Source organism: Mustela putorius, unplaced genomic scaffold (assembly GCF_011764305.1).
Source record: "Mustela putorius furo isolate JIRA1106 unplaced genomic scaffold, ASM1176430v1.1 tig00000382_pilon_pilon_pilon, whole genome shotgun sequence".
Classification (NCBI taxonomy): Eukaryota; Metazoa; Chordata; class Mammalia; order Carnivora; family Mustelidae; genus Mustela; species Mustela putorius.
Window position 1 is genome coordinate 1,759,162 of NW_025421367.1, and position 21,374 is coordinate 1,780,535.

The window sequence follows — 21,374 nt, forward strand, 5'->3', positions numbered from 1 at the left end:
AGCAGGGTCTGCTTGAGGCTGCCCATCTGGAAGATGAACGTTTAGAGCCAATTTTAAAACATATTTTTTAAGGATGATACAATTGTTTCTAGCTGATTTTTACCATGACATATGAAAGCAAACCTGGGGCTTTTTTATTTCGAAGTTAAGATTTAAACCAAAAAGATTATTTTTTTTTCCAGAACACCTGTAGCAAACTCCTGTATAGTCAAGCCTAATTTAAATTCAATTCTATAAAGCCAACTGAAGAACAATGTATGAATCAAAGCAATGAAATGCATTTTCCTATTTTGGCACCAAAAGCAGTAAAAAAAAAAAATATATATATATATATATATACATATATATATATATATATATAGTTGGAATTTTATTCTCATTTTTTCTCTTCAGACTTGATGGATTGTTTTAATGTGTTGAGATTCTGCCAACTGAGTAAAATTCCTCAGAATTTTACCAAATGAATTTCTAAATGTAATGAGACAGTGTTATATTTCTCTTTAAATCATTGTTTTACCAACTTTAAAATGTCTTTTTAAAGACTTAAATATGTATTATAGAACTCAAATGCCATAGCCTAGCATTCATCAGAACCAGTCCATTCTTTTAGGCTTTCACAAACACATCTCCTGTGATTTGAAGAGTTAGTCTTCCTTCCCTCCCTCTCCCTACATTCTTCCTCTCTTCTTTCTTCTCTACCTCCAACCACTTCTCTCCTCACCCCCTTCCTTCCTCCTTCCTTTCCATTTGTTTTTTGGATTTTTATGAGCTAGTAAAGTCAATGTTCAAGTGTGAACAATGTCTAAATATTCAACCCCTTTTCTCTCTCAATGATTCAAATTATATTCTTCCAGAGCTTTATTTAGATGATTTCTTTATCAAATAAAATTATCCCCAAAAATGTTGTTTGGTATTTCATTTGAGGTGAAGAGACATTTATGGAATGGGAGAAAGAGAATGAGAGCAGGAGCGAGAATAGGAATTGTATTGAGACAGAGAGACATAGACAGGGAGGCAGAGATAGACAGAGATTGAGAGAGATGCTGAAAGCTCCAATAAGACATTTTAGGTCATTGACAAAATCCCAACCACATTTTAGAAGACAACCACAATGTTTAAGTGCCCCCTACTACCTTGATAGTCAGTGCAAAAATACTATTAGCAGAATTAGTCCCTCTAAAATGATTTTCAATAATATGAATTTTTAAAAAACAGTTTTACTTGCTTCAAAGATTATCTTTTCAAGAATTGAGAAGAAACATGTGACAGAGCTCTCTCTCTCAATCCTTGGGAAGTCACTTTCCTGACGTTAATACTGGACTGGTTAAAGGATTTCTTCTCCTTTGATACCCAAGGTTCTTGGTCATACACTACTTCGAACAATGAAGAGGTAGATCAGACTAAGGGTGGTGTGCAGCAAAGCAAAGTTTATTCAGCGATGGTATGAAGTTCCTGAGGAGGGAGGGGACACAAGAGGGCTGCCCCTGGAGTTTCTAAGTCTAAGGGGTTTTATGGGCTTGTTGGCAGGCTGTTTTAATCTGATTAACCCTCCATGCACCTGTCACCCAATCAGCTTTTTGTCATCTACCTATCTCATGGGAAGGGATGGAGGGCTCCTTCTAGAGTGGCTGTAAGATCCTTTTAAGAGTGTTTTCCTCTTAGGGTGGGGGGGGGTCCCTTGTCCTTGCTTGCCCTTCTTCCAACTATCCTTCATCAGAATCAAGTAGCCAATATTGTCTGGTAAAATCTAGGGCAGTAACAGTAGATGGCAGCAACAGTAGATGTTGCTCTGAATGTTACCTCTTTTTAAATGAGGTCTGATGTTAATAGAATGAAGAATGGGAGTTGGTTTTCCTATTTGCAATATCTGGTTGCAGATGGGTACAGCCTCCCTATGTACTTGGCAGTTAGGACAATTACCCAGGAAACTTAGTAAATGGGTCTCCCTTCAATTATTATCCCAGCTTTCACATAGTTTAAAAACATTGACTATCATTAGCAAACTCTTCATAGTCCTCTGTGCCAGTTCCTGAAATGTACTTGCAATTGGAGAATCATATAGAAGGGCAATGATTACCCTTACTGGAGAGGAAATTATTGGGAAAACTATTTTCAAAGTGTTCACATGGCTAGATTCCTCTCACTGCATTTCTTCTGTAGTCTTGAAAGAAAATAGGTCTGCAGTGTGACTGAAGTCTTTTTTCCCCTATCATTGTTCTTATTCTATTTTTCTTTCATTTTAAAATATAAAATGGTCCACTGTGGTTCACTGTTTTCTAATGATTCTTTCAACATTACTATAAAGGTATGAAAATTAGTGTCTCTCCAACTTAAAAATTGTGAGCTGATGATTATACTCTGTAGACTATCTCTCGTTGGACTGAGGCTCCAGGATAAGTTCATTCATTTTCTATAGGAAAGTTTCTAGAGATTTGTGAGTTTTCCCTAAGTAGATATACTTTATATGTGTAAGAAATAAACTTTTTTATTGAGTTTTCTGCTTTGTTCAGCTGATCCTGACTCTGATTCAGTTTATCAGGACTATACACAAATAGTTCCTACCTTCCCAGGGAGGTAACACTTGATTTGTGTCTTGAACTACATCTTAAGCCAGATGGAGATTGGGTTAGCGGTAAAGAGGTTATTGTGCCTGTGGAGAATAAAGAGGCATTTCAGTCAGAATAAACACTATATTCAAATGTACCACAAGTACACTCGGACTCAAATCATCAAGGTTTGTCAAGGATGTGTCTTAAAAAGGACTGTGGTGCACATCTCTACTCTCCGCACTTTGCCATCTTGCATTCCGTCACAGAAGGTTGACCTCCATGAACTGGATCAACAAACTTCTTTGTCTTCTGGCTTCTGGTTGGGTTTCGTCAATGGGAAGCAGCAGCAAAACATCAGAGTAAAGAAAGAGAGCAAAGTCAGTATAGTTATTTACTCTTTTTTTTTTTCTTCAGGTCCACTCAAGATGGGCTACATTCCTCTCTCAATGGTCACAGCTCCTGTCATATGGCCCTCTCTCTTTGAGGTCTATTAATTGCTTTGTTTCTTTTGTCCCTTTAAACTTAGAGGTAGGAACAGCATCCTGTTCCTGCTGGCCCAGAGGATTTACACTCTGGTGATTTCCCTTTGTCTTGCTGACATTTCTATAAATGGTCTCTTTAATACAGGATAGTTGGAAGAAAGTCAGGCAGGCAGTAACAAGCCCCTCCACTCCCCACTGCCCTAAGAGGAAAGTACCCTTAAAAAAATTTAATCACCCTGAAAAGAGCCCTCCTCCCTTTCCTCATGATAGGTAGGTGACAAAAATCTGATTGGGTGACAGGAGCACAAAGAGTTAATCAGATTAAAACAGCCTGCCAACAATTCCATAAAACCTACTAGATCTAAACACCAAATAGGCAACCCTCTTGGGTCCCCTCCCTCTTTGGGATCTTTTACCATCACTCAGTAAACTTCACTAGCACTCAATTAACTTTGCTTTGTTGCCTACCACTCTTTGTCTCATCTATCTCTTCATTCTTTGAAGTGGCATGACCAAGAACTGTGGGCACCAAAGGAAAGGAAATCCTATAACATCTTTATTAAACATTCCTCAGAAAACCTCAATTTCAAGTATTTATTTTGTTTCATTTCCTGGTGGGACCCTGACTAATAAAGAATTCTTTCTATTTGCTTTACTTTCCTAATTTAGAGCACTTATTTAAAACAGCAGGAGCAAGCTACTCAGTAAAAGTACTTATATCTCAAAATACCTGGAGGGATTTTTGTAAACACAGCAAGAATTTTTTTGAAAATGCCTGAAATCACCACAAAAACTCAGAGAATCCTTATCCTCTAAGTTGTTTCTCTGTTAGTGTGTGCCCAGAGCCAAAGGCACACTGTGAGGGAGTTTCACTTTATCATGCTGGAGAACTTATTGTTGAGTCCCTGCTAAACCCATTTGTTCATTTTGTCTCAAGAAATAAGTCTAACCAAATGATTTCTACAGAGACTTTCTTTCCCATCTTTTACTCTCTCTCCTAATTCATTAGTTCTGTAAAGTGCTTGCTGTCTACATACTTTCCTTGTTAACCCCTGAAATGGCTTTCTTTTTGCTCAGAACTGTAGCCGTATTTCTATTTTGCCTCCTCTACCGTCTTGCTGGAGAAAAAGGAAGGATTGTCTTTTCTTATTTTAGGAAAGTTCATTACATTCTTGTAATCTAAGCTGAAAAGAGATTTTCTATTGCTCAGTTCTCCACAGCTCTCATGAACGACTTTTGGAGGCTCTGCCCACTGACAGATCAGCAGAGGTAAGTTAGGTAATACCATAGACATACACAAGGGTACTGATGCATGAGAGAGTACACTGGTGTCAAAGAAATACACTGGTTACGTGTGCTAAAGATTAAAACATGCATGAGGGGTGTCTTGGTGGCTCACTCATTAAGTATCTGCCTTTGGCTAGGTCATGATCCCAAGGTCCTGCCCAATCCTGTATCTCATCAGGCTCCCTGCTCAGCAGGAAGCCTGCTTCTTCTCCCTCTTCCACTGCCCCTGCTTGCATTCCCTCTCTTGTTGTGTCTCTCTGTCAAATAAATAAATACAATCTTTAAAAAATTAATAAATAAAACATTCATGAGGAGTCAGGAGTCATAGAAGACTGAGATGGAGAGGCAGGAAGGTGCATTTAGGAACATCCCTGACTTACCAGGTTTTTTTGTTTTTTGTTTTTTGTTTTTTTTACTGGTCAAACAGTAGAGATCTAAGTCAGGAACCTGTTCTTGATGGAGCAGGAACCTCACATATCTACAGGAATTCAGGTACAACAATATATTAAACAAAAAGGATGAACAAGAATCCAAATACTTAGGGAAAAAAAAGAATCCAAATACTTACTGAAATATCATAAACCTATTATGTGCCAGAAATGGTAAAGAAATCTATCTATTTGGCTTGTTCTCCATTGTGCAATTTCTTTTAATCCTTAAAAACCACTTGAAAATTCCTTTTCTATGTCTATTTACAGATATTGGCTTTATTTCTCCCTACTTTTATGTCAAGTCATTTTGATGAAGTGTTATGATTTCTTTGGGAAAAAGAAATCAGCACGGAAAGCCTTATTTCCATTCTACTTTTCTAACTTTGTCAACTAGTTCATATTGTTGTCTCAGGACAGGTATGCCAGTTTCAAACAGTCTGTTCATAAACATTAATGTCCAGAAGTGAGACAAGGTGGGAAGGGGGACCAACTCTTTCTGCACCTTTTGAAGATCTAAAAAAATTTTTAGAATCCCCAGCCGCCTTCTCCTCATGTCTTATTGACCTGCATTAGGCCACATGGTACTCCTTAAACGATCATTGTCAATAGGCAATGGAATTACCAAAATTGGCTTAATCAATCCATAATTATCCAATAAATATAACTGGGTTATCAAGATTTCTGCCCTAGGCAGGAGCCAGCCTCTCCTGAAGCATGCCCTCACATGCAGGAAAACTGACAACTGGGGAGAAAAAAAAAGAGTTCATTTGATAAAAAGAGGAAAATAACTATTAAGTAGACAATCACCAAAGACTGAAAGATCTAAAAGACCATGAAAATGTAAAGGACTATGCCTGAGTGAATAAAAGTGGCAAGATTTTAAGTAATAATTGGGTAGAGGAAAAAAAATAATAATAATCCTGGATAATTTCCTAGAGCTCTCTATTTAAGTAGCATGTTATCTTTTTTGGTAGAAAGAAAGAAAATGGTGGCTAGGGAATATTTATGTCCCACATCAAAGAAGAATTGGATTTATTTTTATTTAATTTCTTGTCCTGAAAGATACTCTGCAACTCCTCCAACCATGGGTCAAAGTATAATCCAATTTTCCCACTGAGCTCATTGACAAATTCTTATCTTAACAAGATTAAGACTTTAAAGCAGAAACTTCTCTGATGTTTCAAAAGGCAATAGCTTTTTACTGATTTCCTTGCACACTTGGCCATTCCTTGTCTTGTTAAGCTGCCATTTGTTCTTTAAAAGTCTTTATAAGTTGTACATTCTCAAGTCTTTCTCCTTTTCGGAGGCAATGGTGCTTTCTCTTTGCCCTTTAGCTGACTGAAAGGCCAGGGCGGCTATCTTCTTGGATAGGTGAAACTGTATTCTGAAAAATCTTTAAGATACTGTAAATACTATAAGGAAAATGTGTAGTGCAGAGCTGCCTAACAATAGAACAATAGATCCTAAGTCTAAATTTATGTGTATAGTATAGTATACTGTAAGTACAAGAAATATAGGAAGATCATACATGTGAGTTGAAAAGTTCATAAATAACAGAAGTAAAACAAATGAATCACCAAAGTAGTAATTAGTAGAAGTTATTATACATATGAGACAGGGAACCTAAGGGATTCCATGAAAAAGCTATTTCCTCCTTTTTCTACTTCTGTTCTTGCACAGACCTGCACTCCTACCCAACTATGGCTTATAGTTAATAATGTATACCCCCCTTGTAAAGGCCAAGGAGTTCATGATTTCTTTGGAGTCTTCTAGCACAAAAGAGAAAATCTAAGGAGTGACCGGGAAAGCCATTCATGTATGTTTTACAAGACCACTGACTCCAGACATCCTGACATCAAGACCCCTGGCTCCAGTATGTACCTTTTGGAGGACACCTGAGCATTCATCCTTGTTTCACCAATTTCCTGGATCCTTCAGGGGATGCATACACCAGACCACCATCTTTGATTAAAAAAACCCAGGCCCCAAGTAAAGATGAGACTCACTCTCCTTTCCTTTCTGAGTCTTCTAGGCACTCTGTCAGTATCTGCTCTCTCTAGATCTTCAATAAACTCCACTCTCACTTCCTCTTGGTTCACATTTGATTTCCATCCTACTCCAAGCCAAGAACCCTCATCAGTCCTCGGACACTGTCACCAAGAAGACATACACCAAAAAGACAGTCAGTAGGTTGGGACCACTTATACCAAAACATGGAATAAAGCTCAGTGGTATACTATTATAAAGCAGCTGATAGAGTGGGATAGCAGTGACTGTTTATTCTTCATAAGGATTGCTTATAATATCAGAATTGCCTTAAATGATAGGGAATTGTTTAGTCGTTATCCCATATCAGTTTTAGGCCATCAGTTTACATCTCACTTATGATTTTCAGGGGCTTAAACAGGAAATGATACAGGCTAAGTTAGTCTTGCAAAGTAAGTTAAATTAAGCTTTATTTGTACAACTAAACTGGTTTTGCCTACTCAAGCAATTTTCAAGGCTGGCTTTTTTTTTTTTTTTTTCTTTTAACAGAGCCTCCTGTGAGTATAGAAAAATCCTATATGCAAGCATGAAATTATACTTTCATCCAAGAAAGTAAATATCTTTTAAAAGCTGTCTTCCTTCATTATCTTTCAGTGAGTGGCGTGTGGGAAGATCAACCTTCTCAAAGGCTTCGCAAAAGCCTTTTTGGTATGGGTGAGTATCAGTCAATTTATAGATCCATTTCCAGATAAGGAAGACTGGGTTCTCTGGAGACTTGGCACAGTTCTAGAAGGAAAGCTTAAAAGTAGCCTGTCTGCCTAGGAGTAGAGGTTATCTAATACTAGCTTCTGCCTGATGAAAAACAAATTGCCCTAGCCATTAATCACTACATAACAAACTGACCTCATTATGCTGAAAGAATTTTAAATTAGTGATAGTTTTATTTGAGGAAAATACAAAATTGTATTTCATCTACATTAATCAGATTTTCAAATCTGATTATTCTTTTCAACTTTTCCAGTAGAATCTGGTTTTCAAATCTTTTGATTTTATTAGAAGTTTGAGAAAATGTGAATGACTGTGTGATCTGTAGTTACAGATGGTACCCAACATACGATGGTTTGTCTTACGATTTTTCAACTTGACAATGGTGTGAAAGCAATATGCATGATGCAGTAGAAACCACAGTCTGAATTGTGATCTCTCCCTGGGCTAGTCATATGTGATAGATATTCTGTTATGATACTGGGCAGCAACAGTGAACCGCAGCTCCCAGTCAGCCACATGGTCATGAGAGTAAACACTGATAAGCTTTGAACCATTCTATGTTCAGACAACCAATCTGTCTTTCATTTTCAGTACAGTATTTAGTAAATCACATGAGGTATTCAATACTTTATTATAAAATAGGCTTTGTATTGAATGCTCTTACCCAACTGTAGACTAGTATAAGTGTTCTAAGGATTTTTTTTTTTTAAGATTGTATTTGTTTATTTGACAGACAGAGATCACAAGTAGACAGAGAGGCAGGCAGAGAGAGAGAGAGGGAAGCAGGCTCCCTGCTGAGCAGAGAGCCCAGTACAGGACTCAATCCCAGGACCCTGAGATCATGACCTGAGCTGAAGGCAGCAGCTTAACAACTGAGCCACCCAGGCGCCCAAGTGTTCTAAGGATGTTTAAGATAGACTAGGCTAGGCTATGTTTGGTAGGTTAGGAGTATTAATTTATTTCAAATGCTGTTTTCGATTTACACTAGGTTTAAGAAGGACGCAACCTCACCATAAGTAGAGGAAGAGCTGCATTTTATTTTATTTATTTTTTAAGATTTTATTTATTTATTAGAGAGAGAGAGTATGAGAGGGGAGAGGGTCAGAGAGAGAAACAGACTCCCCACTGAGCAGGGAGCCCAATGTGGGACTCGATCCTGGGACTCCAGGATCATGACCTGAGCTGAAGGCAGTTGCTTAACCAAGTGAGTCACCCAGGTTCCCAATGAAGAGCTGTATTTTAATATTAGCAGGTGGTAAAAATGAATGCTATACAAAATGATAAGGATATGTCTCTGTTCCTAATCAGAAATAACACTCTTGGGGTGCCTGGGTGGCTCAGTGGGGTTAATCATCCGCCTTCAGTTCAAGTCATGATCCCAGCATCCTGGGACAGAGCCCCACATCAAGCTCCCTGTTCAACAGGGAGTCTGTTTCTCCCTCTCCCACTGTCCGTCTCCCTGCTCCTGCTCTCTCTCTCTCTCTCTCACTCTCTCATCTTCAAATAAATAAATGCAATCTTAAAAAAAAAAAAAAGGAACCCTCTTGCCCAAAAGAAAGTAAATTTGGGGGGAAAAAATAGGGCCTGAAAAGATGTTTGGGTCTCCTAGCTGGGACCTGAAAGAGGATAGTGAAAGATTATAGTAATTTAGTTAAATGTGTGCATCTAAGTAAGACTATCTGGGTTAAAATCTCCACTCTTTAATTTTGGGGCTGTGTGATTTTGAAAGATATTCTGAAGTCTCTGTGCTTTAGTTTCCTTACTTGCAAAATGGTAATGATAGAATTAGGTAACTGTGATCATTAAATTAGATAGTATAGATAAAAATACATGAGTCAGTGTTAAGTATTATTATATCACATCCCTCTTCAAGTCTAAGAATTTCCTTCCATTTAGTTTTTATAATTCTAATAGAGATATTTAGATTCAGAAAGTGTTTAACATTTCCTGCTTGGTATAGCCATGCATTTATTGTTTTACAGGAAATAGAAAACAATGGATTAGCCCCATTCCATCAGTAAGTTTTATTAAAATCCTGGTATGAGAAAAACCTTATGTTTGACAGTAAGCAGATGAGAGAAGACAAAAGAAACCAACTAAGCACTCTATGGGCATAGAGTTTACATTGTAGCTTGATCAATACAATCAGTACACATGGAAACAAAAGGCAGTAAACTAAAGTTATAATCCATGAATACATTATAGCTCTAATATTTCACCTCCCTATTGAAACCATGTCCCACAGCATTAGTGAGGTTGAAGCTACTATAAAGTTAAATCTTGTTTTGCAGGAAAGTCTTTCCTTCTAATCTAATTGTGTCTTTTCAGACTGCACTAACAAATCTGTTAGCTGTCTCTATGGAAGCTTGAAATCCAAGTCAACTGATATGGTTCCAGCCTATGAAGAAGCAAGACCCTGCATTCCAAGATGCCGTCCAATTTATACTGGTTCAGCTCCCCAAGCATGCCTATAGCCCTTTCTCCTTGCACTTACATAAGCTCCTCATGTCATGGGCTGAATTTTGCCTCTTTCTGATGTAGGTCTCCATTTCAAAATGAACATGGGATATATGTTACATATATGCTTGCTCAATATACACACTCCATTTGTCCTCATGAATAGTCATAAGTTTCCCTGCCCTTTTCATCAATACGCACGTAATTCAACCCTTATGATTATAAAAAACTTACTCTGTGTTCCTTTGGGGAGGGTGATTTGAGGCTTATTTCCTATCTCTTCATTTGTTTGCCCCTGAAATTAACTCTTTCCTTGCTGCAAATTTGATATCTCAAATTGGCTTTATTCTGTATCAGGCAGATGGATTTGGGTTCAGTTACACTATGATCTAATAATCATCTATTGGTGTCCATCCTCCCCTGAGATTAAAAGTTCTTCGAGGGCAGCTAGGCCCTGCTTGTCAGAAGTCTAGGTATAGAAAATGTACTCTGTAATCAGTGAGTGTTTGAAAACAAAGGAATTTATGTAGTAGCCAAAGAAATAATCACAGACACAGTGGAAAGAACACTGGAGTGATAAGGAAAGGAACTGAGATTATTGAGTTTGACTCTCTCACTAATTATCTGTGAAATTTAGCTTCAGTGTTCCCACCTATAAAATGAGAGGATTAGCCTAGATTAGTAAGATCCTAGTGTTTTTTTTTTAATAGCACAAAAACATTATTCATATGAAATCTTATGAACTAAACAGGTAAGAGTAGAAAACTACAAACAACCTTTATACTGTCAAGAAGACCGTTTGCACGAATCACTGTTTTAGCTGAATCCTAAAAGACAAATGGGAGTTAACCAGGAGAAGAGTTTGGAAATGAGAAAAGATTTCCCAAAGTCTAGAAAGAGCTTCAAATTGAAATCCATTAACCCATCAGATTTAAGAGTAAGAACAGGAAGTGGAAAGAAATGGGGCCTAAGAAAGTAAGCAATGTCAGATCATCAATGTCCATAGAAATCATGTTAAGAACTTTGGACTTCAGGGTACCTGGGTGGCTCAGTCATTAAGCATCATTAAGCATCTGCCTGAGCCTTCAGCTCAGGTCATGATCCCAGGGTTCTGGGATCAAGCCCTGCATTGGGGTCCCTGCTCAGGGGGAAGCCTGCTTCTCTCCACTCCCCTACTTATGTTACCCTCTCACTGTATCTCTCTCTGTCAAATACATAAATAAAATCTAAAAAAAAAAAAAAAAAAAAAAAAAAAAAACCCAAAACTTCAGACTTTATCCTTAAGGCAGTAAATATCCATTAAAGAGATTTAGACAAGAGAGTGATCTCAAATTTGCTCTTCAGAAAAATCACTTGGGTTATATTGCAGAAAAGGCATTTGAGAGAAACAGGATTAAGGCAAGGATGTCATTTAGAAGATTGTCGCAGTAACATTAGAAAGAGAAGATGGTCATTTAAGTCAAGACAGTGTCACCAAATCCCTCACTCCCTTGATTCTCTTGCCTCTTTTCTACTCATCTATAACGTTAATACTATAACCTTGGATAAATCTGAGTCTTTGCCAAGTCCATTCCTGTACTCAAGAAGTTAAATGTGACTGGGGATAAACATCCATCTAAGATAACTGATTTCCTCTTAAATTCATGAAAATAGTTGCCAATAAGCTGTTAAAATGCTGCTTAGGAATCACACCCTTTACCCTCGTGTCCATTTACCCTTCCATTCTCCTAAAAAATGTAACTTCCTTCTTTCTTCCCTATCTTCAAACTTTCAATACCTCTTGGCCCATTTCCATTCTTAGCTCATGATCTTTCTTCTTACCACACCAGGAACTGAAACAGAGGGAATCTTCCATAGATTCCTAGGGCTTCATCTCACCACCTACCTGCTACTGTTCTTTCCTCTGTCTAGTCATTAGAGGTTTTCTCCTTGCTCCTATCCAAAGCCAGTCCCTCTGGTAGACCCCATCTCTTCTCATTTCCTTTAGGATATCACTTTAGTAATTCTCCAGTCTCTTTCCTCATTAAGTTTTCATTTTTACTAAATCATTTTTATCATCATTCAAATATTGTGCTATTTCTTCCATATTAAAGGAATCTTTTCATGACTCTACTTTCTTTGCCAGCTACTGCTGTGATTCCTTTGACAATTCCTTTTCTGCAGAAAATTCCTTGAAAGACTTGTCTATTCTTCCTTTTCCCAATTTCTCATATCCCTTTTTCTTTAAACCCACTCTAACCAGACTTTTGCTCCCACCACACCACTAAAATCATTATCATCAACATCATTAATGACTTCCTCATTGCTTCTCACTTACTGGTCTTGCTCTCACCTAATTTGTCAGTAAAAGTTGACTTGGGTAATCATTATCTCTTTCTAGAAAAAAAAATAAAGATTATTAACTTGGCTTTCAGAATAACACATTCTCGTGATTTTCATCCTACCTCATTTGATTGCTCCATACTGGCATTCTTTTTTAATCCATCCTTCTCAACCACTTAATATTAAAGCACTTTAATCCTCAAACCCTGGGCCTCCTCTCTCTTCCTCTACACTCCCTTAGTTACTGTATCCAAACCTATGAGTTTAATATCCTCCATATTTTAATAACTCCAGCCATCAAAAGAAATGAAATCTTGCCATTTGCGACAACATGGATGGAACTAGAGCGTATCATGCTTAGCGAAATAAGTCAAGCAGAGAAAGACAACTATCATATGGCCTCCCTGATATGAGGAAGTGGTGATGCAACATGGGGGCTTAAGTGGGTAGGAGAAGAATCCATGAAATGAGATGGGATTGGGAGGGAGACAAACCATAAGTGACTCAATCTCACAAAACAAACTAAGGGTTGCTGGGGGGAGGGGGGTTTGGAGAAGGGGGGTGGGGTTATGGACATTGGGGAGGGTATGTACTTTGGTGAGTGCTGTGAAGTGTGTAAACCTGGCGATTCACAGACCTGTACCCCTGGGGATAAAAATATATGTTTATGAAAAATAAAAAATTAAAAAAAAACCCTCCAAAATAAATATCTTCAGCTCCGTTTTTTCTTAAGAATTTAATGGCTGAAGCCAATTGGTATCTCATCAACTCACTACAATAATTAATTTAGAGATGAGCATGAAAAATAAGCTATGAATTCTTCTGTATAAATTCACATGTTTGGGGGAGCCTGGGTGGCTCAGTGAGTTAAGCCTCTGCCTTTGGCTCAGGTCATCATCTAGGGTCCTAGGATCGAGCCCCACTTCAGGCTCTCTGCTCAGTGGGGAGCCTGCTTCCCCCTTTCTCTCTGCCTGCTGCTCTGCCTGCTTGTGCTCACGCTCTCTCTCTTTCAAATCAATCAATCAATAAAAATCTTTTTAAAAAAACAAATTAAAAAATAAATTTACATGTTTTCCACTGGGTATATGGATTGGGGCTTAAAACAACTTTAGTCAACATTTGCCAAGAACCTACTCCCTACCTATGTTTGGAGCCAAAATAAAAAGAAACCAGATCCTAAAGATGGATCTCAATGACCTTGTTTGAATTCTGGATGAAATCATATCTCAAGCCAGATCTGCCCTTGGAATATTCAATTCAATGAGGACAAAATTCCATTTCAAGTTGGGATTTCTATTCTAGAAAACAGATGCTTTCAATCTGGTACACACACATTTTTTGTGAATTAGATATTATTATCTCTACTTTATATAAAAAGAAAAACCATGTTAAGATTCCTAAATGATTCTCCCAAAGTCATTCATAAAGTAAGTGATGCCACCAAGACATGATCTAGGGCATCAAACTTAGGGCTTCACATTCATAATTTTTACTACCTATGAATAGGAAGGAGTTTGAAGATACTGGCGTTCAACATTCTATGTGATGTATCCTTTTAAAGTGTGTGTGTGTGTATGTGTCTGTGTGTGTACTCTTACTGATCATTACATTAGAATATTAAACAGATGGCCATATTTCTTAAGAAAATACTCAAGAACGGATTCAATTTCCATTGAAATATCCTAGTGACAAAATCAACTTTACTCTTTGACTCACATCCTCAACTTCAATTCTATTCTTCACAGAAGAATGGACACAAATCTCACCTATACATTTTGTGTTCTTTGATTTTAAATTGCACAGACAATAACTAAGAATCTAGTTTCATAATGTCTAAATTTTATGGGAAAGACTTACCTTTTTACCACTGAAATGATGTTAGTATAAGTGAAGAAGTCACTGAAATGAGAACAGGACAAGGAATTCAGGAAACCTGGGTTTGTGCACTGATTCTTTCTTTCTAGCATGTGATATCATGCAAGTTTTTTAGTGCACTGCAAACCTGTCTCCTCAGTAAAGTGTGAATCACAAACATCTATTTTATAGGACTGTGGTAATGATTAAATGAGATGACAATCACCTGTAATATAAAGCACCCTAAACAAATCGGAGGATTTTTTCCCCCATTTGTTTTACAAAATTCTTTCCGAATATAAATTTCTTTCAAAAAAGATTCCCAGGGGCGCCTGGGTGGCTCAGTGGGTTAAAGTCTCTGCCTTCGGCTCAAGGTCGTGTTCCCAGGGTCCTGGGATCAAGCCCCACACGGGCTCTCTGCTCAGCAGGGAGCCTGCTTCCTCCTCTCTCTCTGCCTGCCTCTCTGCCTACTTGTGATCTCTCTCTCTCTCTCTGTCAAATAAATAAAAAATATCTTTAAAAAAATATTCCCAAAGATTCTATTTATTTCAATAAATGTTGATTTCAACAAATGATACGGTTCATCACAAGATGTATCATTTCCTCAGTCCTTTTTAAGAAGGCATTAGTCCTATTGACGGAAAGCACTGGAGAGTGTGCATGTTGAGTCAGGAGGAAAGGCTCAGAAAAGTCCTGGACAGAAAAAGTCAGTCTGGCATTCAAGTGTCCAGAGATAAAACAAGAATGAATTTGCAAAATTGCCTCCATTGGCATTATTTGGATATGCCTTGACCATTCTGTAACTTTAAAAAATCCCACTCCAAGGCTGAACTACAGAGAATTCTGACATTGTTTAATATCCTACAGAGTGAATGGGAAACTTATTGCATCTGTTATCTTATCTCAGAATGGGAGTGTTTTTCTTTAAGAATTCTCAGAAGGGAGTCATTCTTTGATAATTGAACTCCTGTGGTGTTGGTCAAGTGGAAACAGTACACAGAGGCTTCAAAGAAATGAAAGCTCTGAAAACAGAACAGAAGCTTTTCTGGCAGTGATGAGAAGAGGCATCTCTTTGACCTTTTAAATATTGAAAACCAATAGTTTAGAGAGAGCTCAGGCAGAAGTCCTTGAACAGAGCATAGGGGAGAAAATTTGCCACCCCAATTTGTGTCTTTTGGCATGTGGGTTATTTTGGGTTGATTATTAAGAAACAGAAGGTGCTAGAACTTTTGACCTTTCCTTTAAGTGCCAAAAAAATTTTAGCTAGGGAAACTGCTCCAGGAAAAGAGCTTTCATTATAGATGACTACAGTATAATATGAACTAGGTGTGGTAGACAGGAAGGAATTTAGCACTTTTTGTTTATTAAAATTCCTCTATGTCCCATTGTTTCTATATGGCTCAGCAAACATTTGTTTACTAATCATTTACTGCGTTTTTATCTTCCTGTGAATTGATTTTCCTTCCTTTGAAGTCCCTCACTCCCAGCCCCTTCTCCTTAGTTCAGAATGATGTGTATACCACATTTTGCCAGACTATCTTTGGAATCTCTCATGTTTATGTGAATTCCCCATATGTACATAATTAAATGTTTTTCTCTTCTAGCCAGACTTCTCAAAACAAAAAAGAAAAAAAAAAAAAAACCACCAAGGGGGTGGGGGGCAAATAAATAAAATCAGAACTGCAAGAAAGTTTGCAACTGATACCACAGAAATATAAAGGATTCTGAGAGACTACTATCAACAATTATGCACCAACAAATCGGACAACTTAAAAAAATAGATAAATTCTAAGAAACACACAACCTTCCAAGACTGAATTACAACAGAATAGATTAAGGAGACCAATTACAGATAATGAGACTGAATTAGTACTTCAAAAACTCCCTAAAGACAAAAGCCCAGGACCAGATGGCTTCCTAGCTGAATTCTACCAAACATTTAAAGAATAGTGAGTACCTATTATTTTCAAATTGTTCCCAAAAATGTAGAAGAAGGGAAGCTTCCAAATTCATTTTTACAGGACCAGCATTACTCTGATACCAAAACCAGAAAAAAGACACCGTGAAAGAAAGAAAGAAAGAAAGAAAGAAAGAAAGAAAGAAAGAAAGAAAGAAAGACGGAGGAAGGGAGGAAGGGAGGAAAGAAAGAAGAAAGGGAAGGAAAAGAAGGGAAGGGAGAAGAGAGGAGAGGAGAGGAGAGGAGAGGAAAAGAAAGGAAAGGAAAGAGAAAGAAAAGAAAATTAGAAGCCTATATCCCTGATGAATATAGATGCAAAAATTCTCAACAAAAGATTAGCAAACTAGGGGCGCCTGGCTGACTCAGTGGGTTAAGCCTCTGCCTTCAGCTCAGGACATGATCTCAGGGTCCCGGGATCGAGCCCTACATCAGGATCTCTGCTAAGCAGGAAGCCTGCTTCCCCCTCTCTCTCTGCCTGCCTCTCTGCCTACTTGTGATCTCTGTCTCTCTCTCTGTCAGATAAATAAATAAAACCTTTAAAAAATTTTTTTTTAAATTAGCAAACCAAATTCAACAATACAGTAAAAGGAATGTATGTCACAATCTAGTGAGAGTGATGCAAGGATAGCTTGACATTTGCAAATCCATCAGTGTGATGCACATACTAATAAAACAAAGGATAAAAATCATATGATCATCTCAATAGATGAAGGAAAAGCATTTAACAAATTTCAACATCTATTTATGATAAAAAATCTCAACAAAGTGGTTATAAAAGGAATGTATTTCAACATGATAAAGAGCACATATAAGAAACCTACACTTAACATCCTTCCTTCTTTCTTTCATACTCAAAGACTCCACCAAAAGAACTATTGGAATAAATGAATTCAGTAAAGTTGTAAGGTACAAAATGAGCAGAAATCAGTTTCACTTCTAGAAGGAGAAATTAAGAAAATAATCCCACTTACAAATGCATTGAAAAGAATAAAGTACTTAGAACTAAATTTAACCAAAGAGATGAAAACTGTAAGTCATTGAAGAAAGAAATAGATGATGATACAAACAAATCAAAAGATATCTGTGCTCATAGACTTAAAAAAATAATATTGTTAAAATGTCTATAACTACCCAAAGCACTCTATGGATTCAACACAATCCTTGTCAAAAGATCAAAGGTATTTTCACAGAACTAGAACAAAGAATTTATAAAGACCCTGAATAGCCAAAGCAATCTTGAGAAATAAGAATAAAGCTGGATTTCAAACTATATTACAAAGCTATAGTGATCAAAAAAGTATAGTACTGGCACAAAAACAGACCCATAGATCAATGGAATGGAATAGAGAGTCCTGAAGTAAATTCATACATATATGATCAATTAATCTGTGACAAAGGAGGCAAGAATTTACAACAGAGAGAAGATAATCTCTTCAATTAATAGCATTTGGAAAACTAAACAGCTACATGTAAAAGAATTAAACAAGACCACTATCTAACATCATATAACCATACAGCATATAAAAATAAATTTAAAATGGAATAAAGACTTAAAACCATAACCCCTAGAAGGAAACATAGGTTATAATCTCTTTGACAATGGTCTTAGCAATATCTTTTTTGGACCACTCTTCTCAAACAAGGGTAACAAAAGCTAAAATAAACAAGTGAAACTACATCAAACAAAAAGCTTTTGCACAGCAAAGGAAATTGTCGATAAAACAAATAGTCAATCTACTGTATGGGAGAAAATATCTGCAAACCATACACTCAATAAGAGACTAATATAAAGATAAAATATAAAAGAACTTACACAAATTAGTGTAAAACACACACACACACACACACAGGATTTAAAAATGGCCAGAGGACTTGAATAGGCTTTTCTGAAGAAGACATATGGATTAGGCACATGGGAAGATGCTCAACATTACTAATCATCAGGGAAATGCAATCAAAACCAGTGACTTATAACCTCATACCTGTCACATTAGCTATAATCAAAAGGACAAAAATGACAAGTGTTCGTGAGGATGTAGAGAAAGGGAACTCTCATGCAGAGTTGGTAGGAATGTAAATTGGTGCAACCACTATGGAAAACAAAGGAAATTTCTCAAAACATTAAAAATAGAACTATCTTTGCCTAATTTTCCTTACAACCAAAATTTACTCACACAATTCTTCAAACAAAAATCAATAAATAGCGCCATTTTAGTCCTTTCTACTCCTGGAAAAGAAGCCAGATATCTACATTTTAATTCCTAATTTTAACATGATAGTGGAGAAGATAGTTTGGGAATGAAATGCAAGCATAGGCTTTGCCACAAAATGGAATCACTGCTTGGGTTGTCAGCCAAAGATGCTAATTTAAAGAAAAGTAAGTATAAATTTTCAAGAAAAACATCAGGACAGCAAGGAAAATATAAAAAACAATAGTGTCTACTGAGTGCTAGAATGGAACTAGAGTTACCCAGGAGAGTTACAGATTTTTCTTCTGCTAAACAAGTGTGAGAAAATCTGACATAATTCTCAATAGCTTGGTTTATGTGGGATTATAAATGCATTTCATTAGGTTGCTACAATTAGTTTCTCACAATTAAACCATTTACCCATGGTGCCAAGACATTACCCTTAGTGCATTTCATTATATGTAGGGGCATTCTGAATATTATTAGGAATGTTCTAATAGGAACAAAGTTTTACTTTTATAGGTTCACTTACATTTTCTTTCTTGTTGATACTCTTTTTGCTTAAGGCAGAAATAAAAGAAGTGTTCCCACTCCTGCCATATAGTAACACATTATATTTGAATATCTTTGGAATGCCACAGTCCCATCACAAGCAGCAGTTTGGCATCCGTGAAGGCCTAGAAGAGCCTACAGTACTCCTGAAGAACAGTGAATTGTGTTTTCATCCAATTATCCAAAAGTAGATGAGGTATTTAGCAACTGAACTGAAGAGAGCTGCTGTTCCTAATAACCACAACTCACAAGAGAAAGTCAGATCATGCTCTGGTCTGTATTGCTAAGGAAGTTCATTCGTGTCAGAATAATATTAATCAACCAACTTGGAAATAGCTACTGAATGATAAGCCATTCTCATAAGCAACAGATACTTTTTTACTGGGTTCATTATGAACAGCATACCCTTGGTAGGCAACAGGACTACAAAATGGCTCAATAACCCACTATCTACTTTCAAAATTCCTCATTTATACTCATAGTGATAAAGTCCCTGCCAGAAAAGTATGAAAGTTTCTGAAAGCTTTTCTCTTTCTTTTATACATTTCTAAGTTGATCTTTCAAGGCAGCCAAATTTATAGGAAAATTTATAGGAAATTTAAGTAGGAAAAAAGTATTCTTTATAAGCATTTTTCCAGGAATATTATATATGGATTCCATAAAGGGAAGCAACAAGACTGGGACTTTAGTCAGCTATTTCACCACCATGAGATGAGGAATAGAATGAATATTCCGCATTAAAATAGTTCACGAGGGGCGCCTGGGTGGCTCAGTGGATTAAAGCCTCTGCCTTGGCTCAGGTCATGATCCCAGGGTCCTGGAATCGAGCCTTGCATCAGGCTTTCTGCTCAGCGGGCAGACTGCTTCCTCCTCTCTCTCTGCCTCTCTGCCTACTTGTGATCTCTTTCTGTCAAATAAATAAATAAAATTTTAAAAAAATGAATTAATTAACTAGTTCATGGTATTTGCACTTACTGTATTTATATCATCAAATTACATAGATTTACCTGAAAATAATTAACCACTATTTACATTTTAAGGTAAATGTCTGACTCTCACATTAATTTGAACAGGGCAAAGAATAGCACTTAAAAATTGCACTGGGACTAAAAACAGAGATATTTAACCCATTTTACATACTCCAGAAATAAGAGGCAGACTGAACAGTTGTCCTGTCCTTCATAATGCAAACTCCAACACAAAAGCTAATTTTACTTTTCCTAGAAAACAGTATTATATTCCCTTCACATTGGCAAGCACACACCAAGCATTCAAATCAGCAGTGGCCTCTATTCAGTTATGCGGAGCACAATTTGCAGCAGCTAATAAGTAAAACCTGCAGCCAAACCCCCAGCCGCCAGCCCAGAAAACACAAGTCACATGCCTTCATAGGTGGCACCAATCTAGTAATTATTTAACCTTTGCTCGTTGAACCATATCAACAAAGGTATTTCTTGAACTTGGAAAATAAGAATGAATTTGGTTCAAATTCATTAGTATTCCCAAGAGCTTCAAGAGGATAGATAAATAGGAATAATAATCACTTACACTTCTTGAGCATTTACCACGAGGGAAGTACTTTACATACATTATCTCATTTCATCGTTACCACAAACCCATGAGTTAGGGAACCTCATTAAGCATATTAAGCTTAACTAACTTTCATTAGGTCTCAAAGCTAATAAGTGAGGAAGTTATAAACTCAGTGCCCAACCTTTCAAACTCTGCCTCTTCTGCCTCATAAACTGCCCAGATGAATAAGAAGTCAAGTGGGTTCCAACGAGGAAAAATGATTCTGTTCTAAGAATTCTGCTCTAGTACCTGAAACTTCCAGCATCCAGATTAGGTCCACTATTTTTAGAGACTAAGTCCTTAAAATTCAAACAAAGTACCTGGAATGGATAAATAGTTTAATCCATCTGTACCAACACACCTATGCTTTGAGAAAAGGCAAATATTTTAAGTAGGGAAAAGCATAAACAGGACGTGTCCTAAGAATATCAACTCCTAAACAGGACATTCAGATGAGGATAGACCTGAATAGACAGAAGTCATGGACTTGAAGTAAAAGTAGAGGATAAGGATAGAAGAGATGAGAACAGGAAGCAGCAGTTGAAACGCTGCAGGAAGGTGAATGTTAAAGTCAACCTCAGGGGTTTTTTTGGAATAAATGCCTTTTGTGGAAAGACATAACCTCTCCATGCTGGGCATGGAGACTACTTAAAATATAAGTAAATAAAAATATCTTTAAAATAAATAAGAAAATAAAAAAGGCATAACCTCACCACCTGGTATCCTATTCTTGGACAAGTCAAAGAAAAAAAAAAGACTTTTAGAATTCTGATCCATATTTTTCCTTGTAATATGGCATTCATACTTCACTGATTTCTGCTTTGATATATTAAAATCATATCCAAGGGAGTAATTTGGTAATTTGGGAGTAAAAAGGGGAGTAAAAAATAATTTGGTAATTTCTTACTAAATTCATTAAGAAATCATTCAAATTATTCTAAATTATGTGAAAATTAATATCTCATAGG

General features: G+C 36.9%; 1 long non-coding RNA gene across 2 annotated transcripts in view; it reads right to left on the reverse strand.

Moving 5' to 3' along the window:
• Nucleotides 1-432: 432 nt before the first annotated feature.
• The window catches only part of LOC123391861, an 86,927-nt gene continuing 65,985 nt past the window's right edge, over nt 433-21,374 (reverse strand). For both annotated transcript variants that reach the window (XR_006606553.1, XR_006606554.1), the window contains exon 3: nt 433-2,865. This is a non-coding gene — a long non-coding RNA (uncharacterized LOC123391861). The remainder of the gene's footprint in view (nt 2,866-21,374) is intronic.